The sequence below is a fragment of the Loxodonta africana genome, chromosome 11 (genome assembly GCF_030014295.1).
Source record: "Loxodonta africana isolate mLoxAfr1 chromosome 11, mLoxAfr1.hap2, whole genome shotgun sequence".
Lineage (NCBI taxonomy): Eukaryota > Metazoa > Chordata > Mammalia > Proboscidea > Elephantidae > Loxodonta > Loxodonta africana.
This window is the reverse complement of record NC_087352.1, coordinates 10,456,117-10,474,437: the sequence shown is the minus strand read 5'-3', so window position 1 is coordinate 10,474,437 and position 18,321 is coordinate 10,456,117. Positions and strand designations below refer to the sequence as shown.

The window sequence follows — 18,321 nt, the reverse complement described above, 5'->3', positions numbered from 1 at the left end:
TGGTGATAAAGAAAAGCTAATGAAACCTAAAGCTCTGCCGAATTTCTCACTTTAAACAAAAAGGAGTCTCCATCGATTTAAGTTAGTGATACTGAGGAACAACTAAGAGACCCTCAAACCCAGGATGGCTGAGGGTGTCAAACGAGAGGCTCTAGGTAAAGCTCACAGCATAGCCTCTTGCACATTAGGTAACTTCTCAATAAATGACGATGACTTCTGTTCCCATTTAACAGATGAGAATGCAGAGGCTTAAAGAAAAAAAAAAAACCCAAACCAGTTGCTGTCGAGATGATTCCGACTCACAGCAACCCCACAGGACAGAAGAGAGCTGCCCTCATCGGGTTTCCAAGGAGCAGCTGGTGGATTCAAACTGCCGACCTTTTGGTTAGCAGCCAAACTCTTAACCACTGCACCACCAGGGCTCCAGGGACTTAGTGAAGTTAAACTACCCAGGTTACGCAGCTGGCAGGTGGCAGGGACTAGATCAGAATCTAGCTCTGACACCAGAATTCTTAAGATTGTTACTGTGCTGCTTCTAGCGATAAATACAAGCAGATGGAATGGGAAACCCCGTGGACTCAGAGAAAGGAGAGTTTAAGAGTAAAGGACAGATGCGGAAAGGTGGAGAGGACTCTGTTGCAACTGACCTGCTGAACAGCTATAGTTGTGAAATTGTGGGGTGAGGAGCCGGAAATCTGCATTCGAATACTTGTTCTGCCAATTTCCCAGTCCTCTGTGCCTCCTCTGGCACAACTGGAAGTGCTTTACAATTAACTAGAGATTGCTCTCATGTTGTTAATAAATTCCAACTCATGGCGACCCCATGTGTGTAGAGCAAAACTGCTTCACAGGGTTTTCAAGGCTGTGACCTTTCAGAAACAGATTGCCAGGCCTTATTTCTGTGGCACCTCTGGACAGGTTTGAACCATCAACCTTTCGGCTAGTAGTCCTGCACTTAACCATTTGCACGACCCAAGGACTCCACGTAGGTTTTTATACATTGTAGGTGAATAAATCCACACATACCCACACATAAGCACTTTGAACAGTGCCTGGCAATGTTGTTGTGTGCCGTCGAGTAATTTCCAGCTCATAGGGACCCTTCAGGACACAGCAGAACTGCTCCATAGGGTTTCCAAGGAGTGGCTGGTGGATTCAAACCACCGACCTTTTGCCTAGCAGCCTAAGCTCAGCTAACGTAATTCTAAAAGACTAATAAAAGTTAGAGAACTCACACTACCCGATTTTAAGACTTACTACAAGTAACAGCACTGAAGACAGTGTGGTACTAGCAAAGGGAAAGACACAATCATCAGTGAAACACAACAGAGTTCAGGAATAGATCATACAAATGTGATCAACTGATTTTTTTTTTAAAGGCAAGGTTGTTTCATTTATTAAAACACCAACAAAACAGCTAATATGCTAACCCACAGCTACATGACTTTCTATCTGTAAAACAATGCTTTTCTATGCGAGGAAAAAAAAAAAAGCATACCGGGAGATGGAGAGAAACGGTAGAAATGTGAATTTATGCATCTAATTCCACACTTTAAAATGAACAACAAACTGACAATGTAAAGCTAAGTGACACTGACTTACGTTGGGCACCAAACAGGCAAACCAACTATTCACTGAAAATCACAATGCTCTTCAGTTCCCAGAGATGGCCAACCCAGCGATACTACCATTACAGTGCAGATGGGAATACTCATTCGTTGTTGAAAGACACCCTGAAGAAAATATGGCAAAGATACAGAGAAAAAGTTGGATCTTTTGAAAAAGTTAATATCAAAATACTTTTCCATCACTGGAACACATGTCCAATTGCCTCCATGAACACCAGCCTCCTCTACCGTGAGACCAGAACTGGATGGTGTCTGGCTACCATTACTGAACGCTTTGAGCAAGAGTCTATCAAAGAATCCTGATCAAAAGGAGCAAGAATGTGGAACAGAACTTCAAATTCTCATGGAATCCAGACTTTCTGAAGCCATTGAGACTAGAGGACACCCCCCCCCAAACTACTGCGCTGAGCAAATCTTGAACCTTAAACTGAAACTATGCCCTGAAATCATCTTTAAATCAAACAATAATTCAGCTTAATTAGAAAAGAATGCCCACCTTAAACACTGTACTCTTTTAAAGAATTATTTATATGATATCAAATTGACAATGGCAACTCAAAAGGTTAGATAAGAAGCTAAGGGGGCAGTGAATTTATGTTGATGACGGTGAAACAATTCAGAAAAGGATATCAAGAAAGATGGCACAACTTAAAGAATACAGCCAATGTCACTGAACTGCACTGTTAAACTGATGTGTTTTGCTGTGTTTATCAACACCAAAAAAAAAAAATTCCGTCACTGGTAAATCACATTAGGTCAAGTACATGGCCCAGAGTATCACTGAATTCGTAGTTAGAGGTTGGCAGAAAAGTTTGGAAAATGGCAATTTTTTAAAATTGGCAAATTCTTCATGTTTAATAAAACTATCAGAAGAGGTATAATGTTTATTCATTTGTGAAATGTTGTTTGCTGAAAAAACTCACATATGAAAAACTGCAGAGATGTATTTCAACAAATTTTTTTTTAATTTACAAAAAACTAAAGTTTCTATTTAAAATATGACCATGTTATGCCAAGATGAAACATGGCAAAAAGTTGATGTAAGTTCTACCCATGATTCTGTACATAGCTAATAGGAAAGTGATAAACATTTTTTTTCTTTAAAAGGAATCTTTGTTAACGCACTGACTTTTACAACCTTAGTTATTTAAGAAAATTATGTAAAAAAATCTGTAAAATATAAATACAAAATTCTGGTTTGCAAACATCAGTTGAACAAGTCTATCCAGAATTCTTCACAATAGTGGAATGGAAGAAATAATTCATTTTCTTATTTGCTTTGAGGGGGGAACATTCCAGAACACAGCTTTTATACTTTCACAGGAATTATATTGAAAAAATATAAAGAAAATCAGTGCAGTTGTCTTTTTTCCTCCCTGTCCTAAGTGCCATAATTAAAATAATGGTGGTTTGGAGACCAAGTACAGATGAATCATAAATTTCACATAAAGTCTATAGACTTCACAAAGCTATTTCCAAATGGTGCAGTAATGTGCCACAGCTGCAGTGGAAACAAACAGGTGCCAGATGGCCTGGGCAAATGGAATGAAGCCATCGCTACCGAAGAACACAACTCCCAAGCAATAAATTAAGCACCCACAGACAAGTTTGTGAAGTCCATCAGTATTATTCTTGACATCACTACCAAGGCTGGAAAAGATTCATTTTGAGATAGAAAAAGAGATCAACCACCTTATGCTTTTCATGGTAGGAAAACACATAAATGATTCCTTCAGCTTATGAAACACATAAACCAATGCATACAAAATGCCAGGGGTCCAAGTTCACGGAGATTTCACCATGAAGCGTAAGAAGCAGCAAAGAAGGAACAGAGAACTGTTCTATCACACATGTGAGAACAACGCTCCACTTAAGTGACTGTTTTATCGTGCGTGACACAATGTGAAATACTGTGGGAATGATGAAGAGGGCACAGAGACTTACGCCACAAATCCCTGTTGTTAGCACTACCCAGCCATCATCAGACAGTCGATGCAGGAAGGCACTGTCTACAGTGGCCAGAACAATGAGGAATTCATGCACGCAACAGCATGCTCATAGCAAGTTGGCTTCTAGTGGCCATTGGCTGGGGCCCAACGGTTCATAAACTGCTGGAACCGATTAGTAAATTGCATGGATCCTCCATTCTTCTTCAGGAGCCAAGAGCTCATCTGGTCAGAACTGGTTGCCAGTATAATGTAGCATGAGAATTCATCTAGATTCCAAAGGCATAAAATCCAGGATCAACACAAAGCTGGTTCCTAAGGTGGAGGTCAAATATCCCTCCACTCTCCAACTTCTTCACCATTTCTGACACCAGTCATACTCCCCACGGCACCCTCTACTTCTCTGCTGGGTTCCATAATTCATTGCAATGACAACACAGAACTCACAGACCATACACGCAGTTACATGGTTTGTTAGGGAAGTAACAGGCTACAACTCAGGACCAGGATCAACTTGGAAGTAACAAGAACAACTCAGAATCAGGACCAGGAAGCACACATGCAAAGTCTGGAAGGCTTCCCCAAAGCAGCGAACACATTTCTCCCTGGTTCAGTACAGAACAGCTCTCTCAGCCTCCTGGCCATGCAAGCAGGCACAAACCTTTCTCTCAGCCGTATCACCCCCTCTCGGCTGTGCACGCCTCCTCAGGACAGACCTCCTCTCAGCCCCCAGACCTGGCCCGCTCTAGGCCTTAGGGTACGAGCTCTCAGCACAGCTAGGGCATCTTCCACTGCCAAAGGCAGGCCAGCTCAAGACCCCACACTACTGTCAGCCTCTCCGCTGCTAACTGCCCACCTCATAGCCAGTGCAGCAACCTGCCCAGCTTTCTTGGCTGCTTTCCTAGCAGAAGCTTTCTGCCTTCACTGCTGACTCTGCTACAGGGCCCCTTCTGGGCTCCTCATCATCTTTAGTATCGCAGCCCTCAGCTCTTCTAGAAGGTTTCTCATCTCCTCTCTCTCTGGTGCTTCCCTCTTCCTGCTTCTAAAAAATCTCCATGGGGGTTGGCTGCTTATATAAGTAAACTCGTCAATTTCAAGGCATGGCCCTCCCAGCAGGACCACAAACTGACCAAACCCCTCAGTCAACTGAAAGTCACTCAATTTGCATAGTAAACCAACCAATTCCTTCAAGGTGTGTAACATGGACCAATAACAGGGCAGACTGTAGCACAGGGCTAGACAACAAAGTATCAAGCCATCAAGTTGTTTACAGCTTACTCAGGCAATGTCAGTCAACCTGGACAAAAGTAATGAACCCTCTGGGGTAGAAAACAACTAGAGACCCCCTCACCCCCAGCTGTTTCTCCAAAGAACTAGTACAAAGGTAACTCCTCAGATCTTAGGGGGAAAATTCTCCCAAGCTGTTTTTCCAAAGAACCAAGGCAAAAGGCCACATAAAGGAACTCATTTCAGTACAGTTGGGTTCAAGGCACTCATGCTCTTGCTTTGGTCCAAAGGCTACCCATCTACCCAGTGAAACCACAGAGTTAGAATGGGCCAGGCAGGGCCGTGACAGGGGCTGGGGTCAAACCTGTTTAGGGCTAGAACAGGAGAGGTCACTGAAATGGTGTTGGTGTGGCATTCTTCCCACCTTCCAGGCTCCTCTGTCCATGGGTACCCTGTGAATTGATTTTTTAATAAAGAGCAAAGGCAATTTAATGGAGAAAGAATAATCTTTAAACACAAAGAAGTGGAACAACTGGCTATTCGTGTCCAAAAAAATTAACCTAGGATTTAAACCTCACATCCTACGCAAAAAAAAAAAACCTCCCAAAGAGATCATAAACCCGTTGCCGTCAAGTCAATTTCGACTTATAGAGACCCTATAGGACAGAGCAGAACTGCCCCATACAGTTTCCAAGGATCACCCGGTAGATTCAAACTTCCAACCTTTTGGTTAACAGCCGCAGCTCTTAACCACTACACCACCAGGGTTTCCATAGATATCAAAATGGGAAACATAGAACTACAAAACTTTTAGAAGAAAAAATACAAGGAAAAAAAATCTTTGAGATCTGGGATTAGGCAAAGAGTTCTTAAATCTGACACAAAAAGCATAATTTATAAAAGAAAAAAAATTGACAAATGGGACTTAATCAAAATTAAAATCTTTTGCTGTAGAAAAGACACCATTAAGGGAAAGAAAAGACAAGCAACAGATTTGGAAAAAAAACTTTTGCAAATTATACATCCGCAAGAATATATAAAGATCTCTCAAAATGCAATGATAATAAAGAACCCAATAACAAAAAGGGGAAGAAGACTTGAACTGACAAATAAGGACACAAAAAGATTAGCCATTAGGAAAACGCAAATTAAAACCATGGTGAAATACCACTACACAGTTATCAGAGCAGCTTAAAAAAAAGACAACACCAAGTTCTAATAAGGATGCGGAGCAACTAGAACTTTCATAAACTGCTGGAAAAAATGCAAATTATAAAGTTACACATACCCTTACCATAGACCAATTAATCCCACTTCTAGAGAAATGAAACTTATGTTCCCACAAAATTCTATACACAAATGCTTATACCAGCTCTGTTACCAAAACTGGAAAAAAATCCAAATTTCCCTAAATATGTGAATATATAGGCAAACTGTGGTGTATCAATACAATGGAATACTGTTGTTAGGTGCTGTCAAGTTGATTTCAACTCATAGCAACCCCATGTGACAGAGCAGAACTCCCCCATAGGGTTTTCTTGGCTGTAATCTTTTTTTTTTTTTTTTTTTTAATCTTTACGGAAATAGATTGCCAGGTTTTTCTCCCACAGAGCCACTGGTGGGTTTGAACCACTGACCTTTTGGTTGGTAGCCAAGTGTTTAACCATTGCACTACCAGGGCTCCTTCATCTACAAGTTTATTCCTTCCTCCACTGCTGTTGAGTCGATTCTGACTCACAGCGACCCTATAGGACAGAGTAGAACTGCCCCACAGAGTTTCCAAGGAGCAGATGACGGATTCAAACTGCCAACCTTTCTGATCAGCATTCGTAGCTCTTAACCCACTACAAGTATAGGGTTAGGATTTATAACACATATTTTGAGAGGACACAGTGCAATCCATAGCCAAACTCACATGTGCTAGAACAAGGTGTCAAACACCAGCAATCCAGATCTAGATTAGTGCTATTACACTATACTGCCTCGTGTATAAACTATATGAAAACAGTATTTAGCCCCAATGAATTTTTCTTCCTTTTGCCTAAAACAAATCTAATCATGTTTCTATTCTGCTTAAAACATCTCTGTTGGCTCTCTAATGCCTTTAAAATTAAGTCCAAACTCTTTATCAGGCCACATCTAGTTCCTACTTTCAACTCTAAATCCACTCTATACTCTGAATCCCTTGTTCTCCCACAAAAGCTTTGACGGCTTTGCACGAGCTGTTTCTTTTCTGTTCCATCTTCCTTCTTTGTTCACCAGCTTTTAACTGTTGATCACCTTTTAGCCTGTGTCAGCTTAAATGTGTTCTGCTCCAGAATGACTTCTAGTAGGGTTTTTTCCTATTATAAAGTCCTAAAGTCTCTCTTACCAACCTAATGAAATCAGGAGGCTGTGCCCAAGACCACAAGCTATGGAATCAGACTGCTGAGATTGGCATTTACAGGCTGTGAGTTCCTGAGGAAGTTAACCTCTAAGCCCACTCCCTCACATATAAAATGGGAATAATGGGATTGTTATAAAAGATCGATGTAAAACATTGGAAACACTCATAAATGTTATACAATATTAACTTCACATGATAAACACTGTAAGTGTACATTTGGCCTGCCTTATTTGTAAGCAAACCTCGTTGCTATCGAGTCCATTTCAACTCATATTAACCCTACAGGACAGAGTAGAACTGCCCCATAGGGCTTACAAGGCTGTAATCTTTATGGAAGCAGACTGCCACATCTTTCTCCCACGGGGAGGCTGGTCGGTTCAAACTCCCAAACTTTCAGTTAGCAGCTGAGCACTTAACCACTGCACCACCCGGGCTCTTGTGCGCATGCTTCTCACTCATACACTCCCTCTGTCTACGTATATATATACGACTTTCTACTTTGTTTTTTTCTTTTTTACTTTATTTAAAATGAAATCAGGTTAAATATATGAGACATTTAAGAAAAAAAGGTTTTAACCCCAAAACCTTGTAATTTTCAAGGTCTTCAACAGTTAAGTCCCAAAGAGTCCTTTTGGGGCTCACTCCCCTTTAGCCATATAACTACAACCCACTGCTGTCAAGTCGACTCCGACTCATAGCGACCCTATAGGACATAGAACTGCCCCGTAGATTACTATTTTCTGTAAATGAAAAAGAGTACACATCATAGGGATTAAGATCACAGGCTCTGGAAAGAGGCTGTTGGGTTCAATTCCAACTCCATTTCTTAACAGTTGAATGACTTTGGAAAAGTAACATAGGCTCGCTGTCCATTTTCTTCTCATCCTTAAAATAGAGATACTAACGACCTCTACTTCATCAACGCATGTAGTACTTAGAAGAATGCCTTGAAATCAGTGTTAAAAAGTTATCAAAGTACTCATTTCCAATTACCCTTTCAACACATTCTTACTATTTATTCAACAAATATTTCAACATTTTCCTAGAAGAATTTACTACATGAAGGAAACTCAACTAACTGAAAAGGAAGATAGTAACAAGAGTATACTTTCAGTAGTACGTCCTGGGGCTATGTTGTGAGAAGCCAGTTAAGTCTGTCCTTCCTCCTTTCTGAATTTAGGGATGGTGAAGAAAAGGATGCAGTGAGATATCACAATTGTGCTTCTCTCCCGGATGAACCTCAGTGGACATCCCCAGGCACGAGCTCGAGGTGACTCCATCCTTGCTGAACAGAGATTATTAAAACTCCTGAAGGGCTCCGACTCCTGAGGGAAACAAGAGCCATGGCATTGCTCCAGTGGCATCACTAGGGTTTGTGGCACCCAGTGGGGTAGCCCACTGTGTCACTCCCACCAAGGACCTCCTCCGACCAGACTATACAACTTTGCCCTCCCTCAATCCTAGTGCCTATTCCAGCCTCCTAATCAGTGACTAGAAAAACACTGTTAGCAACAAAAACATCAGGGTGCAAACAGCACTGTGCTTGTTGCCACGCGCAGAGAAAACCACGTGATTTGACGCATCATTATAAGTGGGTAATAATGACAGCTCTGACCAGAAGATATTAGAAGGTTCAAAAAGTAAATTAGCATACAGCTTTAGCCTTACAGAATACAGATACATGTAAGCTGGGCTTATGGGGAAAAAATATATATTGTTATAACAACAGGGATATTTTTATAAAATGTAATAAATTTCTGCTGAAACACCGCACAAAAATTTTATAAACGATCATTTTGGTGTCACCCCCTGACAGTATCACCGCGCGTGGCCTGCACCCCCCGAGAGAGGCCACTGCACTGCTCCTAGAACCTTGGCCATATCTCAGTCTTCGCAGTTGCTTCCAGTGAAAACGGCGCTTGTGAGTGAATATCTGTATAAACAGCAAAATTCAACCCATTAGGATGGTCCACCACTGGGCCATGCTAGTGTTTACACAGGCAGTCTAACTTAGTTTCTAATCACATCCCTAACTGGTAGTCACTACTTATCGCTAAGTTACAGATGAGGAAACCAGAGCGCTGAGATAACAACTCCTACATAGCACACCGACAGGAGCAGAGCTGCTAGGTTGTTGGGGATGAGGGTCAAGAATCCAAACTTCCATCCTCCGCCGGTTGCCATGGCTTCTCTGTCCTACCACCGACAGTTAAGTCGCGGCTAGTCACACCCGCAGCCTGCAAAGACTCGTAAGGGTGGTGAGTGCTAAGACTTGACTCACCTCCCGACGGAAAAGATGCTACCGGCCTCACTTTCCCGGGACGGAAGTGCCTGACCCCGCTGAGTACATGAACTACACTTCCCAGAAGCCCCCAGGCGCCAAGCCCCGCCCTCTGTGGCCCCATTGCTTCCGGACAAAGTACTGGCATACATTTCCCAGAATCACTTGGAGGGCAAAGAACAGGTACAAGCCTCATAAAACAGAGCAAATAAATTAAAAATTAAAAAAATTTAAAAAGCCTCCAAATTCTCGGAGCTTTCGACTACAACCCCCAGAGTCCTCTGGGATTCACGCCATTTTGCCAGCCTAAAGCAATTACCTGCGGCTAGTTGTTGTTGCCTTTGCTGTGGAGTTGTTTTTACCCTACGTGAAAAACTTAGCTTTTTCTGACAAAAGAATGAGAGCAATATGTGCGAAGAGTCACAGTCTTTAAGAAGGATAGGAAGGGACAAACAGACCACGTAACCCTCTACTAAAAATTATACCCCACCACTAGCAGAAAACAAGGGGGAAAATTATTCTTTTTTAAGCAGCTTTCTACATCTAAAAGCATCAATCCAATAGGAAGAACATTTTTAGATGCAAAAAGAATAAAAGGAAAAAATGCAATGGAAGCAGAACATCTTGTAGATTTCCACTTCTGTCATGTCCTGATGCCCTCTTCACTCCTAGATCATAAGTTGCAATACTGAAAGATCCTACGGGGAAAATATTAAACGACACAGGAAGCATCCAAAGAAGATGGAAGGAATACAGTTACTATACCAAAAAGAATTGAAAGACTGTTCAACCATTTCTGGAGGTAGCACATGATCAGGAATCAAGGGCACTGAAGGAAGAAGTCCAAGCTGCACTGACGGCATGAACAAAAAACAAGGCTCCAGGAAGTGACGGAGTATCAACTGAGATGTTTCAAGAAACGGATGCAGCACTTGGAAGTGCTCACTTGTCTACGCTAAGAAATTTGGAGGACAGCTACCTGGCCAATCGACTGGAAGGGATCCATTGCAGTAAGCAGTGTGTAGTAACCGAAATTACAGGCTTGGAATTTGGGGCTCCTGAATAATTGCACATCAACTTTAAATTTTTTTATTGTGGTTATATATATATATATATACACACATATAACATTTGCCATCTCAGCCATTTTATGTGTACAATTCAGTGAAATTAATTTTCACCATATTATGAAACTATCACCACTATCCATTTCCAAATGTTTGTCATCATCCTAAACAGAAACTCAGTCAACCTTAAGCAATAATTCCCCATTTTCCAGCCCCTCAGTCCCTGGAAAAGAAGCCCTAGTGGCACAGTGGTTAAAACAATCGGCTGCTTACCGAAGGGTCAGCAGTTAGAAACCACGAGTGGCTCAGAGGGAGGAAGATGTGGCAGTCTGCTTCTGTAGAGATTTATAGCCTCGGAAACCCTATGCGGTCACTGTGAGTCCTAACTGACTCGACAGCAGTGGGTTTGGTTTGGTTTTGGGTCAGTTCCTAGAAACCGCGAACAAAATTTTGCATCTATGCACTTGCCTAAGAGTCCCTAGGTGTCGAAAACAATTGCCTGTTCTTTATGCAAATAATCAAGCATTATACATTTTTTGCCAATCATGCAAATTCCCATCCCTCGTCCTTATTTTTGCAACGCGCTATGCCAAAATTTTTTTTACATCGCCGGCTTCAATTTTTATTTCTGATCACATGGAAACTTCAGGTGTTAATTTTATCTTAGTTGAAATTTAAGGCAAAAGTACCAGTAGATCAAAAGTGATACACAAAATTTAACTTTTGTAATTTCCTGACAAAATATTGTCATTGTTCTCATGAATGGAGCAGTGGCACGCCATATTGAAACCAAAGATGTGTCCATTTTTCTCACTGCTTTCAAGTCTTTTAAGTGGAATGGATCAGTTGGTAATTCTATGTTTAACTTTTTGAGGAACCATCAAACTGTTTTCCACAGTAGTTTCAACATTTTACATTCCCACTAACAATGGATGACGTTGCCAACATCTCCACATCCTTGCCAATGCTTGTTATTGTTTTTTTGATAATAGCCATCCTAGTGGGTGTGAAGTGGTATCACAATGTCATTTGATTTGCATTTCCCTTATGAGCCCTGGTGGTGTAGTGGTTAAGAGTTTGGCTACTAACCAAAAGGTTAGTAGTTTGAATCCACCAGCTGCTCCTCGGATACCCTATGGGGCAATTCTACTCCGTCCTATAGGGTTGCTATGAGTCGGAATCCACTCAAAAGCAATGGGTTTCATTTTTTTTGTTTGTTTTAATGATTAATGATATTGAGCATCTTTTCATGTGCTTCTTGGCCATCTGAATACCTTCTCTGGTGATATATCTATTCAACTCCTTTACAGTTTTTTAAAATTGGGTTCTTTTGGGGTTTTTTTGCTGCTCAGTTTTAAGAGTTCTTTATATATTCTGGATATTAAACCATTATCATGTGTATGGTTACCAAGTATTTTCTCCAATTCTGTAGGTTGTCTCTACACTTAACCTTTTGATGAACAATAAAAGATCATGATGATGATAAAAGATCATCGATACATTTTGAGTTTATTTTCATATATGGTGTGAGGTATGGCTCCAACTTTCTTTTGCATGAGGAGATGCGGTTGTCTCAGCCACCATCTGTTTAAGAGACTATTCTTTCCCCATTAGAGAGACAACTGACCACAGATGTATGGGTCTATTTCCAGACTTTCAATTCTATTCCATTGGTCTATATATCTATCCTTATACCAGTACCACACTGTTTTGATTACTGTACTTTTTTATATATAATTTTATTGTCAAGAATAAACACAGCAAAATACACACCAACTCAACAATTTCTACCTGTACAATTTAGTGACATTGATTACATTCAAGTTGTGCAACCATTCTCACCCTCCTTTTCTGAGTTGTTCCTCTCCCGTTAATTAACATAAATTCATTGCCCCCTAAGGTTCCTATCTAATCTTTTGAGTTCCTATTGTCAATTTGATTCCATAGAGTTCTTAAAAGAGCATAATGTTCAAGGCAGACATGATTACTGTAGCTTTACAATACATTTTGAAATTGGGAAGTATGAGTTCTCCAATTTTTTTCTTCTTTTTCAAAATTGCTTTAGCTATTTGGAGCCCCTAGAAATCCCTAGAAATTCCATATAAAAAAAATTTAAGGACTGGCTTTTTCCATTTATACAAAAAAGACTGTTGGAATTTTGATAGGGATTATAATGAATCAATACTTTGTGTAGTACTGACATCTTAATAATATCAGGTTTTCCAATCCATAAACACAAGATGTCTTTCCATTTATTTAGGTCTTCTTTAGTTTCTTTCAACAATGTTTTATAATTTTCAGTCTCTCACTTGCCTGGTTAAATTTATTCCTACTCATTGCCTTCAAGTCATTCCCATTCATTGTATTCCGATGTGTTAGAGCAGAACTGCTCCATGGGGTTTTCTTGGCTGTAATCTTTACGGAAGTAAATTGCTAGGCCTTTCTCCTGTGGTGTAACTGGGCAGGTCTGAACCACCAACCCTGCTATTAGCAGCGAAGCACAAACTGTTTGCACTACCCAGGGACCTATCAGAAATTTAACAGTTGTCAATCCTTTCTCTAACCTTTTGACATGCTTGCAAATCTTGTTAGAAGTTAAGTAAGCCTTTTGCCAAGTTTGTAACACAGTGTTTTTCAAATTTCTGGGATTCATCCCTTCTGAATGTAAACATCTGAGAAAATAACATCTCAAAGTTCCTGTCACTGTGGTAGTTTAAGATTCCTTTTTCTGATAGCAGAGAAGAGAAGGAAATCTTATTATTCCTTTGGATAAAATAAACAAATGGCTACCTTGATTTCCAAATAAATTTAGGATGAATTTTTAATAACCTTGCAAGAAATCATACTGTCAAGTTGTCTTATAGAACCACAACATACGTTAATCGTGAGAAAGTATGTGTGTGCCCTTGCCGATGAATCAATTCCAACTCATAGTGACCCTCATGAACAGAGTAGAACTACCCCATAGGGTTTCCAAGGAGCGGCTGGTGGATTCATATGCCCATCTTTTGGTTAACCGCCAGGCTCTCAACCACTATGCCACCAGGGCTCCAATGTTAATCGAGAGAAAGCATGTGTGTAAAAAAAACTAAAAAAAAAATTTTAGTGTTTAAAAATGTTGTTACGTGCCGCCAATCGGTTTGAACGCATAGCGACCCTATGTACAACAGAACGAAACACTGCACAGTTTAAAAATAGAATGGTATAAAATTTCTGCAACTGCTAAACTATAAATGGCATGGAATTTTTATCTTTGTAATATCGTTCTGTAGGTTATCTACAATATTGTACCCTGGATATGCACATGCAGTAATAAAACTGCTTTCTTTTCTACATTTCGTAGAGCGAACTCTCCACGTTGGGAGGACTTTTTTAAATTTCCTTAACATCGCCTCAATTTCCTTAGCTGTAAAGAAGAAAAAATAGCGGTACCTACTTCATAAAGCTGTTAGGATCATTTCATGAATTAGGGGCATAAAATCAGGTACCACTACTAATGACTCCGCTTTAGAGATGAGGTGAAGGAAGCACAGAGAGATTAAGTTATTAGCACAACATTACACTAAGTATACATACACAGGATCTGGCAGGGTTGGCTGGTAGGAGGGGGCGTCAGGTTAAGGAGCGCCAGGAGACCCTCAAACCAGACGACGCACGAACCGCTCCACACCGGAGCCTCCGCCAAGGAGGAGACAAACTGCCTCCCGAGTGCCGCTGACCTGCGGCTTTGCTTACCCTCCACGAGGACGTGGGCCCGGGCCCTGCTGGCTCCGTGCCTAGGCCAAGGAGGCTCGGAGGGGCCCTGGGACCGAGGACGAACCATCTCTTTGAGGGGGTAGATGGACAGCAAACCCAAAGCGAAAATGTCTCCATTTCCCAGAGTTCCCTAGCACAGCCGTCCAGAACTAGGGAATTCTGGGAAGTGGTCCGGGGGCTCCCTCTAGGTGAGAGACGTTTTTGCTGCAGTCCTTTAAGAGCCCCGGTGGCGCAGTGGTTAAGCGCTTCTAACCGAAAGGTTGGCGGTTGGAACCCACCAGCCGCTACCCAGGAGAAAGATATGGCAGTGAGCTTCTCTAAAGATTTACAGCCAAATACTATATGGCAGTTCTACTCTCTAATAGGATCACTACGCGTCCCAACCCACTAGACGGCAACGGTTTTTTGGTTTGGAAGCGGAAGTGCTCCTACTACACCGAACGCCAGACTACACTTCCCAGAATGCCCTAGAGAAATAACGGCCTCACTCCTTGTCCTGGAGCGGAGATACCCGCGAGTACGCTGAAATTCTGGCTATTAGTTGCTCCAGTGCCAGAGTACGGTTTTCGTGTCAATTTTGAGTGTACCTACTGATTCTGATTCTGCACATTGAGAGCTGAACAGCACTTCAGACGCGTTCATGGGGCCCAGGGGCAAAACTTTGAGTCCAGGGTCTGCCGGGGTCCAGGGAGAAGAGGGTCCTGTAAAACCTGTCAAAGACTAAGAACGCTTGTTATTGTTGCATGCCCTCCAGTCGATTTATAGCGACCCTATAGGTGCTATAGGACAGAGTAGAACTATCCCATAGGGCTTCCAAGGAGCGACTGGTGGGTTTGAACTGCCAACCTTTTGATTAGCAGCTGCTCTTAACCATTATGCCTCCAGGGCTCAACTGTTAAAAGCACAGATTTATGAAGGTTCAAAAGACTTCCAACCGAGGTCCTGCTCAGTCCACAAAGTAAAACTGGATCACTTAAAGGTGGTGGAGTTACAGAGGTATATTTATATGGTTGAATCAGGACCTTAAGGTACAATTCTCTGACTGGAGGTTACAAAATTGGGAAAGATAGAGGCGGGATAATTTGAAGAGGAGGGTTACAGTGGTTGGTTTATTACACATATGTGCGCTATTTCAATTGGTTCATTTTCTAAGTTGCAGAAGCACGTGACTAAGGGGGGTTACTGGGTAGTCACGGGACATAGTTTTCAAAGATTATTCTGTTAAACTTGCATGCTTGAGTAAAACATTTCCTGAGGGTTGCTTTTGCAGGAGATTTTCTGATGAAAGTTTCCATCAAGACCCTTCTCAGGGCTATTCTTTGCATTTCCTTGGCTTAGCCTCCAAGAAAAACATTTCCTTAGCTGCATGATTAAGTTCAAAGGTTAATAGTTGCTGGAGAGTAAGATGGAGTTGGGGCTCAGCCACTTTGATGGACTCAAGCTCCTCAATTTTAGAGCTGTAACACAAACCCCAAAGTGTTGCACCATGTTGTTTTTAGATGCCCTGGAATGTATTTAGATTTTTGAACCCATGTGACAGAGTAAACTGCATCACAGGGTTTTCTAGGATAATCTATTCAGGAGCATATCGTCAGGTCTTTCTCCCTCAGAGATGCTGGATGGGTTCAAACTCCTAACTTTTCAGTTAGCAGCCATGCTTAACCATTAAACTGTAGGAGTAAAGATAAAAGGGAAATGAGTCATTTTTGGTAGAAACTGAAGCTAAATGCCAAATCATCACAGTGCCCAAAATTGCACTGAGGTGAACCTTTTTAGTTCCTGACCTTGCAGAAACAAATGAAAATCATCTCTGGAGAAGGACACCCCCAGGCATCTGTCAGTTTGTCATACTGTGGGGGCTTGTGTGTTGCTGTGATGCTAGAAGCTATGCCATTGGTATTCAAATACCAGCAGGGTCACCCATGGTGGACAGGTTTCAGCTGAGTTTCCAGACTAAGACAGACAAGGAAGAAGGACCCGGCAGTCTACTTCTGGAAAGAATTACCCAGTGAAAACCTTATGAATAGCAGTGGAACATTGTCTCATATAGTGCCAGAAGATGAGCCACTCAGGTTGGAAAGCACTCAGAAGATGACTGGGAAAGAGCTGCCTCCTCAAAGTAGAGTCGACCTTGATGACATGGATGGAGTCAGCTTTCGGGACCTTCATTTGCTGATGTGGCACGACTCAAAATGAGAAGAAACAGCTGCAAACATCCATTAATAATTGGAACCTGGAATGTACAAGTATGAACCTAGGAAAATTGGAAGTTGTCGAAAATGAAATGGAACACATAAACATTGATATGGCCCCCAGATACCCTATCAGCTCCGTAATGAAGTCACTCCTGAGGTTCACCCTTCAGCCAAAGATTGGACAGGCCCATAAAAAAAAAGAGAGAGAGAGAGAGAGAGACTTAAGGGGCACAACAGCCCTGGGGCAAGGACTAGAAGGCAGGAGGGGGCAAGCAAGCTGGTAACAGGGAACGTAAGGTTGAGAACGGAGAGTGTTGACATGTCGTGGGGTGGTTAACCAATGTCATAAAACAATGTGTGTACTAACTGTTTAATGAGAAACTAGCTCTGTAAACCTTCATCTAAAGTACAATAAAAAAAAAAAGAAATAAAAAATGCATTGCATTAGGCAAATCGGCTGCAAAAGACCTCTTTAAAGTATTGAAAAGAGGACTGAGGTGCACCTGACTCAAGCCATGGTGTTTTCAATCACCTCATATGCATGTGAAAGTTAAACAATGAATAAGGAAGACCAAAAAAGAATTGATGCCTTTGAATTGGGTTGTTGGCAAAGAATATTGAATATACCATGGACTGCCAAAAGAATGAACAAATCTGTCTTGGAAGAAGTACAACCAGAATGCTCCTTAGGAGCAAGGACGGCGAGACTATGTTTCACATACTTTGGACATGTTATCAGGAGGGATCAGTCCCTGGAGAAGGACATCATGCTTGGTAAAGTAGAGGACCATGGAAAAAGAAGAAGACCCTCGACAAGATGGTTTGACACAATGGCTGCAATAGGCTCAAGCATAGCAACAATTGTGAGGATGGCGCAGGACTGGGCAGTGTTTCTTTCTGTTGTGCATTGGGTCGCTATGAGTCGGAACCGACTCGATGGCACCCGACAACAACAGAGAAAGAGACCATGTATTAATATTGGACAAACACTCTTTGAGGCAAAAAGCATTATGGGATGTGTAGACACTTTAATAATATAAAGCAAACTTTGTAAAGCAAAAATTGACACAACCGTGAAGAGAGAGAGACAAACCCAAAATCAAATGGGAGATTTTAACATTTACTTAGAAAGGAATGTAGATCTTTAAGTGCATATTCTAAAATAGAACGGATACTAAAAATGAAAACATCTATCTTAGGAAGTTAATAAACAAATAACAAAGCCAAAGTAAGTGAATGGAAGGACATGATCAAAATAAGATTAACGGAATAGGAAACAAAGCTCTGTAAGAGTGACCAATAGAAAAATACAGAAATGACATACTAACAATTTCATAAATTAAAAAGGGAACACCATTAAAGCAATTAGAGAACCTTTTTAGGAACATCGTAAGAATACATTAGAAAATATAGGTAAAATGGATATAAATTCCTAAGAAATTCAACTTAATCTACAAAAAATTTATGCAAAAATTACACATAGTAATTCGTGAAGAAATGTTGAAAATTTTACCTGTGAGAAAGGGAATGGGAAGAGAATGTTGGTATCATTTCTAATCAAATTGTTATAGACCTTTATCCAACAACTTGGGTAAGCTTATTTGTCAATTCTAATAACTTATCTGTAAATTCGTTTAGATTTTCTAAAGTGTAGTCATGTCATCTGTAAACAATGACAGTTTTTTCTTCTTTTCCAACCCATATGCCTTTTATTTATTTTTCTTTCCTTTGTGCCTTGGCTAGGATCTCTTGTTATTTTAGCACATTATCACTCTTTTAAGTTGTTTTGTTTTGTTGCCGGAACATTTTAGAATAAATTGCAGAACTTCTTTCCA

The 18,321-nt window shown here is 41.1% G+C and overlaps 1 pseudogene; it reads right to left on the bottom strand.

Annotated features, from left to right (window-relative positions):
• Positions 1-3,097: 3,097 nt before the first annotated feature.
• On the bottom strand, positions 3,098-4,938 carry LOC100656846 (monocyte to macrophage differentiation factor-like; annotated as a pseudogene).
• Between the last annotated feature and the right edge of the window lie 13,383 nt (positions 4,939-18,321).